Raw genomic sequence first — 15,367 nt, forward strand, 5'->3', positions numbered from 1 at the left:
TCGCTACAGCTTCATTTCAACAAAACTGATGAAAGCGACGACAGACCGACTGAGTGCAGTAGAACCGTAAGTGCAGAAACGGGAGGGGTTTAAGTGTCAGTGCGCAGAGACAGCGGAGGAGGCATGGCCCAACTGCTCCACCACAGTAGGTGCCACTGAATGGAAGCTGAAAGTGTGCACGTCAATCAATCCTGAGTGTTTGAAAGTCTTGAATATTAAATGATAAGATTAACAGTTCAATGTTGACATGAATGTGCCTGAAACTATCAGAATAATCCTGGTGTACACACGCTGAATTATGAGTTTTTAATTATTAGGATACAAACCACTATTTTCCTGTTTAAAGCAAAGGATTCAAACATAAAATGTCAGGAATGTGAACTCCACACTGATCAAAGCATCGGTTATATGGATGTCTGACTTTACAGATATATGAGTTAAATCTTAAATAATAAATCCATTATTCTAACTCACCTTTCTTATGTTTTCTGATGTACTTTGCAGCTACAAATAGAGCCAGAGCTGCATAGACTGTCAGAACTCCAGAAAACCATCCACCTATAAACACACCGACTCAACGGCAGGACTTCAGCTCAGACATTTTCTCTGAAACACAAAGTTCACGCAGGACTGTAGCAGGATACCACATATAGCACACTGAATACACACAAACATTAAACAGAGTCTAAACAATTACAATGACACAATAAGATCTTACCACAGTAACGCACGTAGATCTGATCATGGGTCACATGGCCCATCTCCTCCTGTGTGGCTACACAGTGGAAGAGGCTGCTGTTTGTCCTGGTCACCGTGGTGAGGAGTGTGATGTCATAGCACGGTCCTGTGTGTAACACCTGTGGCTCCTCAGCAGGAAGGATGTTTCCATCGCTGTCCCTCCACTCTACTTTAGGCTTTGGAGAAGCACCTCTGACCTCACACTTCAGCAGCGCCTCGTCCTCGGTGATGTTCAGGATCCCAACAAATGGCTTTGGAGCTGCACCTGTGAACACAGCATGAAGCTACAGTTACAGCTACAGCATAAATGTGATGTTATGCTCTCATGTCCATCTCTTTCCTGATGTAGATGTCAACACATGTTTGAGAGCAGAGAGAAATAAAAACCTTTAATACATGTTACAGCAGAGTTTGGGAGGACTTTCATTTATCAACATAAAGAGGAAACATCCTGAGTCCAGCTTCACAGAAGTAAAAATGATGTAATCATTATTGAGCTTTCAGACAGATTGATTTGTTAGACTGTGACCCAGAGTGCTTTCTACTCACCAACAACAAGTTTAATGCTGAATGTTTGTTCTGGCTGCAGATGTGGAAAATAACAGGTGTGGACTCCACTGTCAGCCACCGTGGTGTTTCTGATGATGATGGAGGTGTTACCAAACTGCAGCTCTTGTGGGAAATGTGAGACCCGTCCTCCAAAGTGCTCGTCTTGACCTGGAAGGCCGTTATTGTAATGACGGCCTCCATCATACATGAACACCTCCTGTTTATTTGGTGCTTTTTCCCCCCACAATCAAAGAGCTTCTGTTCAAGGTTCTGACTGGTGCCGAGGGAGCAGGGTAAAATGGCATCACTTTCTTCTGAGACATTCACTCTGACGACTACTGGACCTGAAGAATGAAGCACGTTTTGTTCAGTATGTTGAAATATGCAGTACATAGTTTGATGTTTGACTGTAACTCAGACTCGGTGTGTTCAGATGTTTTACTTTACTTGTCTGTAGCTGAGGTCACTGATATGTATTTCATACAATCTACTGCACTGCACTGCTTTAACACACTGTTAGAAACAGAAAAGCTAAATTTGAGTGAACAAAATTCATTGCTGCGTGCAAAAAATGTATTTCAGTGTTTGCTATTATCCATACATACACACACAGGGGATGGGAAAGAGAGGGGCAGGGAAGGGGCGGGGAGTGGGAAGAGAAACGCAGGGGATGGGAAAGAGGGGGGCAGGGAAGGGGCGGGGAGTGGGAAGAGAAATGCAGGGGGATGGGAAACAGAGGGGCAGGGAAGGGGCGGGGAATGGGAAGACAAACGCAGGGGGATGTGAAATAGAGGAGCAGGGAAGGGGCGGGGAGTGGGAAGGGGCGGGGAGTGGGAAGAGAAATGCAGGGAAGGGGCGGGGAGTGGGAAAAAAACGCAGGGGGATGGGAAATAGAGGGGCAGGGAAGGGGCGGGGAGTGGGAAGAGAAATGCAGGGGGATGGGAAACAGAGGGGCAGGGAAGGGGCGGGGAGTGGGAAGACAAACGCAGGGGATGGGAAAGAGGGGGGCAGGGAAGGGGCGGGGAATGGGAAGACAAACGCAGGGGGATGGGTAAGAGAGGGGCAGGGAAGGGGCGGGGAGTGGGAAGGGGCGGGGAGTGGGAAGAGAAATGCAGGGAAGGGGCGGGGAGTGGGAAAAAAACGCAGGGGGATGGGAAATAGAGGGGCAGGGAAGGGGCGGGGAGTGGGAAGAGAAACGCAGGGGATGGAAAAGAGGGGGGCAGGGAAGGGGCGGGGAGTGGGAAGAGAAACGCAGGGGATGGGAAAGAGGGGGGCAGGGAAGGGGCGGGGAGTGGGAAGAGAAACGCAGGGGATGGGAAAGAGGGGGGCAGGGAAGGGGCGGGGAGTGGGAACGGGCGGGGAGTGGGAACAGAAATGCAGGGGATGGGAAACAGAGGGGCAGGGAAGGGGCAGGGAGTGGGAAGACAAACGCAGGGGGATGTGAAATAGTGGAGCAGGGAAGGGGCGGGGAGTGGGAAGAAAAACGCAGGGGATGGGAAATAGAGGGGCAGGGAAGGGGCGGGGAGTGGGAAGGGGCGGGGAGTGGGGAGAAATGCACGGGGATGGGAAACAGAGGGGCAGGGGGTGGGAAATAGAGGGGCAGGGAAGCGGCGGGGGGTGGGAAGAGAAATGCAGCGGATGGGAAAGAAGGGGGCAGGGAAGGGACGGGGAGTGGGAAGGGGCGGGGAGTGGGAAGAGAAATGCAGGGGGATGGGAAACAGAGGGGCAGGGAAGGGGCGGGGAGTGGGAAGGGGCGGGGAGTGGGAAGAGAAATGCAGGGGATGGGAAACAGAGGGGCAGGGAAGGGGCAGGGAGTGGGAAGACAAACGCAGGGGATGTGAAATAGAGGAGCAGGGATGGGGCGGGGAGTGGGAAGAGAAACGCAGGGGATGGGAAACAGAGGGGCAGGGAAGGGGAGTGAGAAGAGAAATGCAGGGAAGGGGCAGGGAGTGGGAAGACAAATGCAGGGGGATGGGAAACAGAGGGGCAGGGAAGGGGCGGGGAGTGGGAAGAGAAACGCAGGGGGATGGGAAAAAGAGGGGCAGGGAAGGCGTGGGGAGTGGGAAGAAAAACGCAGGGGATGGGAAACAGAGGGGCAGGGAAGGGGCGGGGAGTGGGAAGGGGCGGGGAGTGGGAAGAGAAATGCAGGGAAGGGGCAGGGAGTGGGAAGACAAACGCAGGGGGATGTGAAATAGAGGAGCAGGGAAGGGGCGGGGAGTGGGAAGACAAACGCAGGGGATGGGAAACAGAGGGGCAGGGAAGGGGCAGGGAGTGGGAAGAAAAACGCAGGGGGATGGGAAATAGAGGGGCAGGGAAGGGGCGGGGAGTGGGAAGACAAACGCAGGGGGATGGGAAATAGAGGGGCAGGGAAGGGGTGGGGAGTGGGAAGAAAAACTCAGGGCCTCCAAGCCTGTTGTCGCCGCCAGTTGAGCTCCACTGAGAATGTCCTCTGACCTGTCTGTCGCCGCCGCTTGCGATCTGTATTTATCTGCCGCTCCCAGTCAGATTTTTAGCGCTTTATTTTGAAACTGTCCACAGCACAAACATCAAAAATAAATAAACAAAAAAGAAATAAAACGGACATTGCAAAGGAAATAAATGTCTCATTAATATAAATGGAAACGACGATTGGCATGGCGAACTTTGAGTACACGTAAAAACTACCAACAACAATCATTAACCAGAACGTCAAATTATAGGATTTAGTCGCTACAGCTTCATTTCAACAAAACTGATGAAAGCGACGACAGACCGACTGAGTGCAGTCGAACTGTAAGTGCAGAAACGGGAGGGGTTTAAGTGTCAGTGCGCAGAGACAGCGGAGGAGGCATGGCCCAACTACTCCACCACAGTAGGTGCCACTGAATGGAAGCTGAAAGTGTGCACGTCAATCAGTCCTGAGTGTTTGAAAGTCTTGAATATTAAATGATAAGATTAACAGTTCAATGTTGACATGAATGTGCCTGAAACTATCAGAATAATCCTGGTGTACACACGCTGAATTATGAGTTTTTAATTATTAGGATACAAACCACTATTTTCCTGTTTAAAGCAAAGGATTCAAACATAAAATGTCAGGAATGTGAACTCCACACTGATCAAAGCATCGGTTATATGGATGTCTGACTTTACAGATATATGAGTTAAATCTTAAATAATAAATCCATTATTCTAACTCACCTTTCTTATGTTTTCTGATGTACTTTGCAGCTACAAATAGAGCCAGAGCTGCATAGACTGTCAGAACTCCAGAAAACCATCCACCTATAAACACACCGACTCCACGGCAGGACTTCAGCTCAGACATTTTCTCTGAAACACATTAAAGTTCACGCAGGACTGTAGCAGGATACCACATATAGCACACTGAATACACACAAACATTAAACAGAGTCTAAACAATTACAATGACACAATAAGATCTTACCACAGTAACGCACGTAGATCTGATCATGGGTCACATGGCCCATCTCCTCCTGTGTGGCTACACAGTGGAAGAGGCTGCTGTTTGTCCTGGTCACCGTGGTGAGGAGTGTGATGTCATAGCACGGTCCTGTGTGTAACACCTGTGGCTCCTCAGCAGGAAGGATGTTTCCATCGCTGTCCCTCCACTCTACTTTAGGCTTTGGAGAAGCACCTCTGACCTCACACTTCAGCAGCGCCTCGTCCTCGGTGATGTTCAGGATCCCAACAAATGGCTTTGGAGCTGCACCTGTGAACACAGCATGAAACACATGACTTCTGTGAAGCTGGACTCAGGATGTTTCCTCTTTATGTTGATAAATGAAAGTCCTCCCAATCTCTGCTCTCAAACATGTGTTGACATCTACATCAGGAAACAGAGGGGCAGGGAAGGGGCGGGGAGTGGGAAGGGGCGGGGAGTGGGAAGAGAAATGCAGGGAAGGGGCGGGGAGTGGGAAAAAAAACGCAGGGAGATGGGAAATAGAGGGGCAGGGAAGGGGCGGGGAGTGGGAAGGGGCGGGGAGTGGGAAGACAAACGCAGGGGATGGGAAAGAAGGGGGCAGGGAAGGGGCGGGGAGTGGGAAGAAAAATGCAGGGGGATGGGAAATAGAGGGGCAGGGAAGGGGCGGGGAGTGGGAAGACAAACGCAGGGGATGGGAAAGAAGGGGGCAGGGAAGGGGCGGGGAGTGGGAAGGGGCGGGGAGTGGGAAGAGAAATGCACGGGGATGGGAAACAGAGGGGCAGGGAAGGGGCGGGGAGTGGGAAGGGGCGGGGAGTGGGAAGAGAAACGCAGGGGATGGGAAACAGAGGGGCAGGGGGTGGGAAAGAGAGGGGCAGGGAAGGGGCGGGGAGTGGGAAGAGAAACGCAGGGGGTGGGAAAGAGAGGGGCAGGGAAGGGGCGGGGAGTGGGAAGGGGCGGGGAGTGGGGAGAAATGCACGGGGATGGGAAACAGAGGGGCAGGGGGTGGGAAATAGAGGGGCAGGGAAGCGGCGGGGGGTGGGAAGAGAAATGCAGCGGATGGGAAAGAGAGGGGCAGGGAAGGGGCGGGGGGTGGGAAGAGAAATGCAGCGGATGGGAAAGAGAGGGGCAGGGAAGGGGCGGGGAGTGGGAACAGAAATGCAGGGAAAGGGTGGGGAGTGGGGAGACACGCAGGGAAGGGGCGGGGAGTGGGAAGAGAAACGCAGGGAAGGGGCGGGGAGTGGGAAGAGAAACGCAGGAGATGGGAAAGAGAGGGGCAGAGAGATAGATAGATAGATAGATAGATAGATAGATAAATAGATAAATAGATAGATAGATAGATAGATAGATAGATAGATAGATAGATAGATAAATAGATAGATAAATAGATAAATAGATAGATAGATAGATAGATAGATAGATAGATAGATAGATAAATAGATAAATAGATAGATAGATAGATAGATAGATAAATAGATAAATAGATAGATAGATAGATAGATAGATAAATAGATAGATAGATAGAATGAATCTGGCTGTTTTTTCTCATTCAGTCAGTTTTAGTCAGTTTCTTAAAATGTATTTGATGTTTATTGTATTTTGTGTTTTTAGTAGTGATCTAAGAAGACACTAAGCAAGTTGTACAGCAAACATAGTAGACAGTAGGTAATTAAATATAATTACCGTACCTCTAAAATATAAAAAAAGGATATTTATGCACTGAAATGTAATTTATATTGTATTGTCTCCTGTAGGATAGGCTACACATGTGATTGTGTCACCGTTTTTTTTTTTGTCCTTTTTCTCCTTTTGTTGCACTTTTCTCCCTAATTTGTTTTGATTGATTGATCGTACTTTATTCATCCCGAGGGAAATTGGGTTAAGGCTGCCAGCCGTGCCAGTGCCGTTTTACCCTTCCGACCATGCATACATTACACAAACATCACATGGGGAAAACAGGTCAGAGGGGTATAACATGGAAAAGCACAACATGAGGAAAGATAAGGAGAAAAAAATAACTCCCCCCAGACTGAGCTCCAACAGGGAGATCAGTTTGAGAACAGAAAAAAACCCCACCTCTGCACATAGCACATGAAAAAACTCTTAATACACCAAAGAAACACATGACAAGCAACAGGGATGGGTAAAGGGTGAGAGACAGCCAATGTAGACAGTACATCCGGGCCTGCAGCCTATGCGCTGGTCTCCATGATCCACCGTCAGCATCGGAAGGGAATAAGCGTCGAAGGCGTTTGGAGGGGGGATGAGTGCATATCTGCATGTCTGTGTGCGTGTGTGTGTATATGTCCAGAGTTCAGCTGAGACAGTGTCCTTCGCCCTGCCAGGCTAAGTAAACAATCTTCCAGCCAACCCAGGCGGCCTTGCATAGAATGGGAAGAACAGTCACAACACAGTCGTTATCAGGGTGTTTTGTTCAGCTCCAGCCTTGAGACCGCCTTAGAGTAAGAGTCGCCTTAGAGTCGCATTTTAAAACTTTTATTTTTGTATTTGGGTGTAGTCCCTGAGGTGGAGCTCTTAGAAACTAGACCTTACATAGGTGCTGATGGTGAAGTGATGTATTTAAGATCACTTCCTTATTAAAACTCTTAGTGCATGTGATAAGTGTTGCTATGGGTCGTATTTAGCTGGGGTGGATTTTGTATTTTAAAACAACGGGCACCTGTTTTCTTCTGGTGTGAGCAAGTTATCAGGTAATTGTTACATTGCTGGCAGGTTGCACCATTAAAGGTACATTGTTGTTCGTTAGTGAGCTTTTATTCTTTTCTTTTAAAATAACAACATTGGATATATCCTGGCTGATATTGACCCCTTGTCCCGTTTATTCTGGGCTTGTTCCTGAAAGAGCTTTTGGCCTGGAAGCTTGTATGAGTAGTACAAAGGGCCTTCTCCAAAAGTTGATTCTGTTCATCTGGACATAGCATTTTGAACTGCCAGAAAACGCTACGTTCAGAATCAACTTTTGGAGATTTACGTACCTGGATGATTGAGCATGCATCAGGATTGAAAGGGCCTTGGCGGTTATTGTGTGTTTTTGATCACTACATTATTTGGTATTATCAACAGGACAGAGGTTCTATCAGCTTATATATTAGCTTTTTATTTTAGTGTGACCCCATTTCTTTTAGTGAGGTGCATAGTGGCAGCAGGATAAGATTAGCAGGAAATGTCAGGAACAGGAAACATCCTGAGTCTAGCTTCAGAGAAGACCCAGAGTGTGACCTTAAAGACTGATCAGAGAAATCTGAAGGCTTGACTGATAATGTCACTGATTTCTACATCTGCACTCTGTGTGCTACAACTCATGATGGAACTGATGTTTTTGCATCACCTTTGTGAACATCTCTTGGTTCAGGTAACAAACAGATGAGGTGACAGCTTCCAGCAGTGTTCTTAAAGGGTTTATTTTCAGGATGCTTTCTACTCACCAACAACAAGTTTAATGCTGAATGTTTGTTCTGGCTGCAGATGTGGAAAATAACAGGTGTGGACTCCACTGTCAGCCACCGTGGTGTTTCTGATGATGATGGAGGTGTTACCAAACTGCAGCTCTTGTGGGAAATGTGAGACCCGTCCTCCAAAGTGCTCGTCTTGACCTGGAAGGCCGTTATTGTAATGACGGCCTCCATCATACATGAACACCTCCTGTTTATTTGGTGCTTTTTCCCCCCACAATCAAAGAGCTTCTGTTCAAGGTTCTGACTGGTGCCGAGGGAGCAGGGTAAAATGGCATCACTTTCTTCTGAGACATTCACTCTGACGACTACTGGACCTGAAGAATGAAGCACGTTTTGTTCAGTATGTTGAAATATGCAGTACATAGTTTGATGTTTGACTGTAACTCAGACTCGGTGTGTTCAGATGTTTTACTTTACTTGTCTGTAGCTGAGGTCACTGATATGTATTTCATACAATCTACTGCACTGCACTGCTTTAACACACTGTTAGAAACAGAAAAGCTAAATTTGAGTGAACAAAATTCATTGCTGCGTGCAAAAAATGTATTTCAGTGTTTGCTATTATCCATGCATACACACACAGGGGATGGGAAAGAGAGGGGCAGGGAAGGGGCGGGGAGTGGGAAGAGAAACGCAGGGGATGGGAAAGAGGGGGGCAGGGAAGGGGCGGGGAGTGGGAAGAGAAACGCAGGGGATGGGAAAGAGGGGGGCAGGGAAGGGGCGGGGAGTGGAAAGAGAAATGTAGGGAAGGGGCGGGGAGTGGGAAGAGAAACGTAGGGGGTGGGAAAGAGAGGGGCAGGGAAGGGGTGGGGGGTGGGAAGAGAAATGCAGCGGATGGGAAAGAGAGGGGCAGGGAAGGGGCGGGGAGTGGGAACAGAAATGCAGGGAAAGGGCGGGGAGTGGGAAGAGACACCAGGGACAACACGTTCTCACTCCCATCTCCTCAAGTGTGTGACGCATGGTCAGGCTCCCTCTGCTTCACTTATGGACGCGCAGGGTACCCCCCTGGCCTCGAGAATTGACGTGCAGGGTCCTCCTATTGAATCCTATACTGATCCCTAATCGTTGTTTATTGACGACAAGAGATTTCCACGGAAGAGCCTGTTGTCCGTATATTTATATATTTCCAAAATCACATAGTGACGTGTACTGAACACAATATATTATATAATGTAAACAACTACCTGAGAAACAGCAGATACAGCAGATAAATTAATTATAGGCCATTACTTTTGTATCGTTTATTGCATTTATGGAGGGAGAGGTGGATGCTGGGTAACGGCACAGCTAGCGACCGGGTGACTTTATTCACCCGCTTCGGCTGTTACCAGTCCGTACAATGGGCGTTATTAGCAGAAATCAGTCCCATAGATATGGGCCATCCACCTGCTAGATTGTTCAGAAGCTTGTTATCATCCATCCAGATGGAGGATCACTGACAGGAGCGTGGGAAGACTCCAGAATCCACTCTGGCTGGAATCCGGTGGATACAGCAGCGTTACAGGTAAGACCATTTAAACGGGCAGCATTTATAGAATGACTATTAAAAGTCAGCGAGTGTCAATAATGTTAATGTGGTTATGTTAGTAATACAGCGAGTGCTAATATAACAGCTTTAAGATGCATTTGTAGATATTATTACGTGTTTTACCGTCTTTATGGTGCTAGCTTAAAGTTACGGTGTAAACGTTAGCTTATATTGTAGTAAAGCTGTTACTGTTTAAACGATGTTAGCACAGAAATATTAGCTTCTGTCATGACTGATGAAGTTACTAGTTAATAAAGTTTCCAGTAAAGTGATTAATCGCAGCCACAGATTGACAGTAAATATCCAGATTAGCTTCAATGCATCTGTAATAAATATGTGCAAGTTTCAGTGCTTCGTTTAAACTGTATGATACTTATACTGACCCAGGGTCAGTGTAAAATACAATCCTAGCTGTGTGAACAAAGCCTGGCTCTTTTAATCCTGCATGACAAACCTCAGGGTGCAGATTCTTATTACTCTTTCCTGCTGGCACACCTGTCACACCTGAGAGTCAGCTAGAAACTTACAGTGACGTGGAAAATCATGCAAAGACTGCCAGACTCTGTAATACTGCACATGATCGGTGACTCAGGTTAACATTAAACTTTAAACAGTACCTCTGTGTCTCTGTGTGTGCTGAACATTTAGGATTGAGTCAGGCTGCATTGACTGTGGGACTTTTCTGTGTTAAAAGCAGGTTGAAGACGGCTCAGAAACATTTGAAGATTAAAATTTAGCATTATGGCTGCTGGTGGTTTGTAAAGCCTCTACTCAGCTGTATTTTTGTTACTAATTTATGTTCGTTGTTGTTTAACACAGATTTCAGAAGAGCAAAGATGAGCACTGTTGCTTAATCCCTAATAGTTTAAATGGATTGGAAATCAAAAAAATCCAGATTGTTCTTCCACAGAAGTTTCATTTGTCAGTGTGGGACTGCTGAGTCACCTGAAGAACTCATTTCATTCTCCACGATGTTGATTTACAGAAATGTTTCACAGAAACTGATTCCTCCCAAAGGGTGAACTAGTGTGTTTCCATAGATTATCTCTGTATGAATGTACTTCTTAAATGAAGGCAAGTGTTTGTCCTTTTTTGTTCCTCAGGTACAGTACATGATATTAAGGGCAGGCGGTTATCACTGGGGGAAGACAAGAAGCAGACGTACTTCCAAGAGGGAGCTGCAGTGAGGACACAGCCTGGTCACTGAGGTCAGAATCTGAAACAGCTCAGGTTTATATTCTAGGGGTTATAAAAAAATTGAAATGTATTTATAAAGAAACTTTTAAATAATATTTCAAATAATAGTCATAATTATGATTATTATTAGAAATATCAAGCATTTAAGTAGATTTTCTGTTACACATATTGTCTTAGCCCTGCGATAACTGGCAGCCTGTCTTTGTCCTGTATCAGCTGGGATAGGCTTCATCCTCCCGGACCTTGAATTGGATACATGAATTATATTGAATTGTATTCCAATTATGTAATCTGATCATTTACAAACTCAAGGTATCCAATCAAAATGTAAGTAATAATGTTAAAAATGGGAAAGCAGAAATAAGTGTGACATGAATGTAAATGTGTGAGCTGACATAGAGGACAGCTACATGTAGTCTGAAAAACCTTTGTTGTCAAGTTTGCAGGTCCATCAGCACGAGACATTCTTACATAGAAGAGACTGTTAAAGTCTCTAACTCATGAAACATTATTGGTCCCGTCTGTTTGGATAAATATAGTAAGCTGATGTATGTCCATTTATTGACACATTTTCTCAAGTGCTTATCCAGTTCAGGATCACAGTGGAGCTGCAGCTGGATATGTTCAGTAAAGAAACCTTACAAAAGTTAACAATAAACCTGCATCTCTGTACGTTGTTGTCCACAGGATGAGAAAATCAAACTGGAAGACTGTGGAACATGTTAATAAATGTTTGTGTTTATGCCTGTGTCTTTCACAGGAGGCACTGAAAGGTTTCCCTAATAGTTCCTGGTGAATCAAAGCAGAACCATAAAGGTTGCTGGACTGCATGATGGCCTTACCCCTAAGCAGTCATCCTGGAGGAACCAGTTAGAAGCTGTTTTCAAAGTAGCTGAGCAGATTTCATCTCAAGTAAGCGATTAACTGTTTGTTTGTTTGTTCTGCCACTTAAAGAGCATTTAAGGACATCTTATGAGTGTCTAGTTGAATTAATTCTTCTGGCTCTCATGGTCATTTGTGATTATGGACATATTTTTCATGTACATCAACCATTTAGTAAATTCTATCTATTTAGTAATATCTGTCAGCTATAAAATGTAATATAAATATAAAAATATCTAAATATCTCCTGCCCGTTATATTTTAATGATGTAAGACCAGACGTCTGTTATCGTGTTACATAAGCATTCCTCACATATCAATGAGATGCTGTACAGTACAATCCTACTGACACAGCAGAGGGATAACGACGGCTATTTAACATCGTTACACGACACATTCGTGGCTGTAGCTCAGGAGATAGAGCAGGCCACCTACTGATCGGAAGGTTGGTGGTTCGATCTTTGGCTCCTCCAGTCTGCATGCCAAGTATCCTTGGGCAAGATACTAACCCCAAGTTGCTCTCCGAGTATATTCCTCCTCGGAGTATGAATGTGTGTGATTGTAGTTAGATAGCACTGAGTATAGATAAAGTGCTTGTGAGAATGGGTGTGATTGGGTGAATGAGGCATGTTGTATAGAGCCCTTTGAGTACTCTGAGAGAGTAGAAAAGCGCTATATAAGAATCAGTCCATTTACCATTTACATTCGAGCTGCATGATGCAGACAAAGTGACTAAATCATCTTTTTGTGGTCTATCGTCTTCAAACCAGCAGACAAAGCCGATGGCAGAAGATGTTTGGAGAAGAACTTCAGGCCGTGTACTGACAAGGTATTTTTTTCTTGTTATCAAAAGACATTTGGAGTGACGGCTTCTACAACTGTGCTGAAGTAAAGCGTACAGTCTAAGAAGTCACAGTGTTGATATTCAACACAAAGAGAAAAGCTCACTTGTTTGAATTTATTTACAATCATAGTTTTTATAAATTCTGACTGTAAACAGATTTTACAGCTTTGATATTGTTTGACACTCGATATCAGGTGATGGTATTTAATTTAAAGGTTTCTATGTCCCAATGAGCCATTTGGTGTGTCAGTGTCAGTTTGACTGTAACACATTCATTATTTAGATCCAGCATTTCTAAGAGAAATAACTGAATGTAAAAATGGCAGCACTCAGACCAGGTTTAATTAATAGAGATATATGCATGCATTATGAAATTTATGTATCCCAGATCATTTTTATTCATCTAGTCCTGGCAGACCCACCCCTTCCTCCCAAGTTAACTGCAACCCAAAAGAACTAGTGGGGCTATTTACACACTCACAACCAGTGTGGGGTAAAAAGAGCCACCAAAAACCTGTCACCCTGCACAGCTACAGATGTGCTAAAAGCTAAAAGAGTTAGAAGCTCTGCTTATGGAGAAACCCTTTGAGAAACTTTCTAAGCCTAACAGAGAACAGGTACTCCTGCCCAAATAACATGATATAACCCCACATACAGCCCAGCCATAAAGTGAACCAAGTCATTTGGTTAAAGACAGCATGGGACCAAATGCATGTAACCAGCCTGCACCAACCTAACATTTCTTCCTCCTGAATTAAATGAATGAATGGATGAAAGTTAAATGACTACAAACCTAAAGCCACTAGTTCCCACACTGGAGTTCCCTGACACTGTGTTAACTGTACTGAGCTTGTATCAACAGTTGTAACAGGCTAAGCTACGTGAGACACTGCATTGAGCGATTGTTTCTATCTTAATGGTTTCAGCTCATATGTTCTTTTTCCTTTCTGTAGATCAAAGCAGCTCGTGCTCTTTCTGCTTCCATTTTGATGGCAAGAAGAAGAAAAAGAAGAAGAAGAAGAAGACTTCAGCAAAGTGGCGTTCATGGTCTCAGTGGACAATCATGGTCACACACTGCATGTGTTTTTAAAAGCAACATGTCTGTTCACCACAACAATCGAGATGTGTAATATCAGTGCAGCTATGGTTTGTTCTTGAACATCAGTTCTCTTTTCTACTTTGACCACTTAGACCAAAAAGGTGCTTTTCAGATTCTTTCTTTTAAATCTGTAAAGCACCTGTTCATTTTTTATTACAATTAGTTTCACATAAATAGTAGTGTTTCCTTTATGGTCTTTTAATGCTTACACTACACTGTACACGTCTACATTTGAGACATTTCTGTTACCTATTTATGAGACTGGGCTGCTTGACTACAATATGGAAATGGATGCAAAATCGTGCTATTGTTTGTTATTTAATAAGATTCAATTCAATTCAATAAAACTTTATTGATCCTGAAGGTTGACCCCGAGGGAAATTTGGGTTAAGGCCAACACAGGACGTGTCTGACTAAGCAAAGATTAATCTGATCCCATTTCTACCTGTCTCTACTGTTTCAACTGTAATTGTCAGGATATATATTTATTCCAGCTCTCATAGGGCAAAGGAATGACTCAGACGTGTCAAATGTTCTTTGACTTTATAAACAATTTGAAGTTCCAAATTTTCTTACAAATAAAACTATAATGACAAACATGAACAGCTGTGGTTATTTCTGAGACATGATTTTTTTGAATGTGTTCACATTTAGACAGTGTACATCTGTATGCTGAAACTGTAATGGTGAACCTGAGGTGATGGTCAACACAAGAAAAATATATATAAATATAAAACAATACAGAAGTAATGTCTTTACCCTCTGCAGCGTGTGGACGCTGTGCACACAATCACCTTAATCACTGTAGTAAACATGCACCGCTAGCTCACGTGACTGACTGTCTCCATGGTTACATCGTATATTATTAGCTATGCAAACAGCTTCCAACGATACCACCGTAGCTCTCTGCAGCTGTAACACTTTCACACTTTACAAGTCATTTCACGTTTTTGATAGTTATGAAGAAAGAATATGTTTTTAAAGTCATGCTAGGCGGTTGCTATGGTGGTTGCTGTGGTCTAGGGTGGACCGCGCGTCCGATTCCTGTTGTTAGCTGTCCGCCGTAGGAAGGCTGCGTTCCGTTTAGAAGTAGCTCCAGTCTGCCGTAACTCGAACTCAAACCCCGCTTTGTTCTGTAATTAAAGGGCTTTTACAGCCGTTCATGACACACGCACACACACATAAAGCACTTTGCCTCACCATGAGAATGCAGCTTTACTAAAACCTTTAAAGTATCTGATATAGAATAGAAAAATGAAGCAACCAGAGATTTAATGATGAAGACTCTGGGTTCTGTAGTTCACGTTTTACAGTCCTGAATGACTCACTGCACATCCAAATAATTTATTGAAGAGGAGTTTACAATGCACTTTAAAATGTAGACTGTTGCTGTTTAATTTTTTACATTGTTACTGTGTTATGTCATGATAAGGTTTACCTGCTGGGGGTTTGATGGATCAGCTGGACAATCCAGTCAAAGACAGACTTCATCCATCATATGCAAGAATCCTAGTTGGATTTTTGTTTTCACTCATATTTTAGAACCAAATATTGAAAACAACTGTGACAGACTGGATACCTGGTCAGGGTGTACATTACCTTTCACTCAAGCATCCCAGGACTGAGCCCTGCC

General features: G+C 44.8%; 1 long non-coding RNA gene across 1 annotated transcript; it reads left to right on the forward strand.

The window, feature by feature from the left end:
• The first annotated feature begins 9,492 nt into the window (after nt 1-9,492).
• LOC134626195 (uncharacterized) lies at nt 9,493-14,254 on the forward strand. The gene is made up of 5 exons (XR_010093811.2): nt 9,493-9,688; nt 10,816-10,920; nt 11,670-11,821; nt 12,562-12,620; nt 13,589-14,254. It is a non-coding gene; the product is annotated as an uncharacterized LOC134626195 (long non-coding RNA).
• Nucleotides 14,255-15,367: the final 1,113 nt, after the last annotated feature.

Source organism: Pelmatolapia mariae, linkage group LG4 (assembly GCF_036321145.2).
Source record: "Pelmatolapia mariae isolate MD_Pm_ZW linkage group LG4, Pm_UMD_F_2, whole genome shotgun sequence".
Lineage (NCBI taxonomy): Eukaryota > Metazoa > Chordata > Actinopteri > Cichliformes > Cichlidae > Pelmatolapia > Pelmatolapia mariae.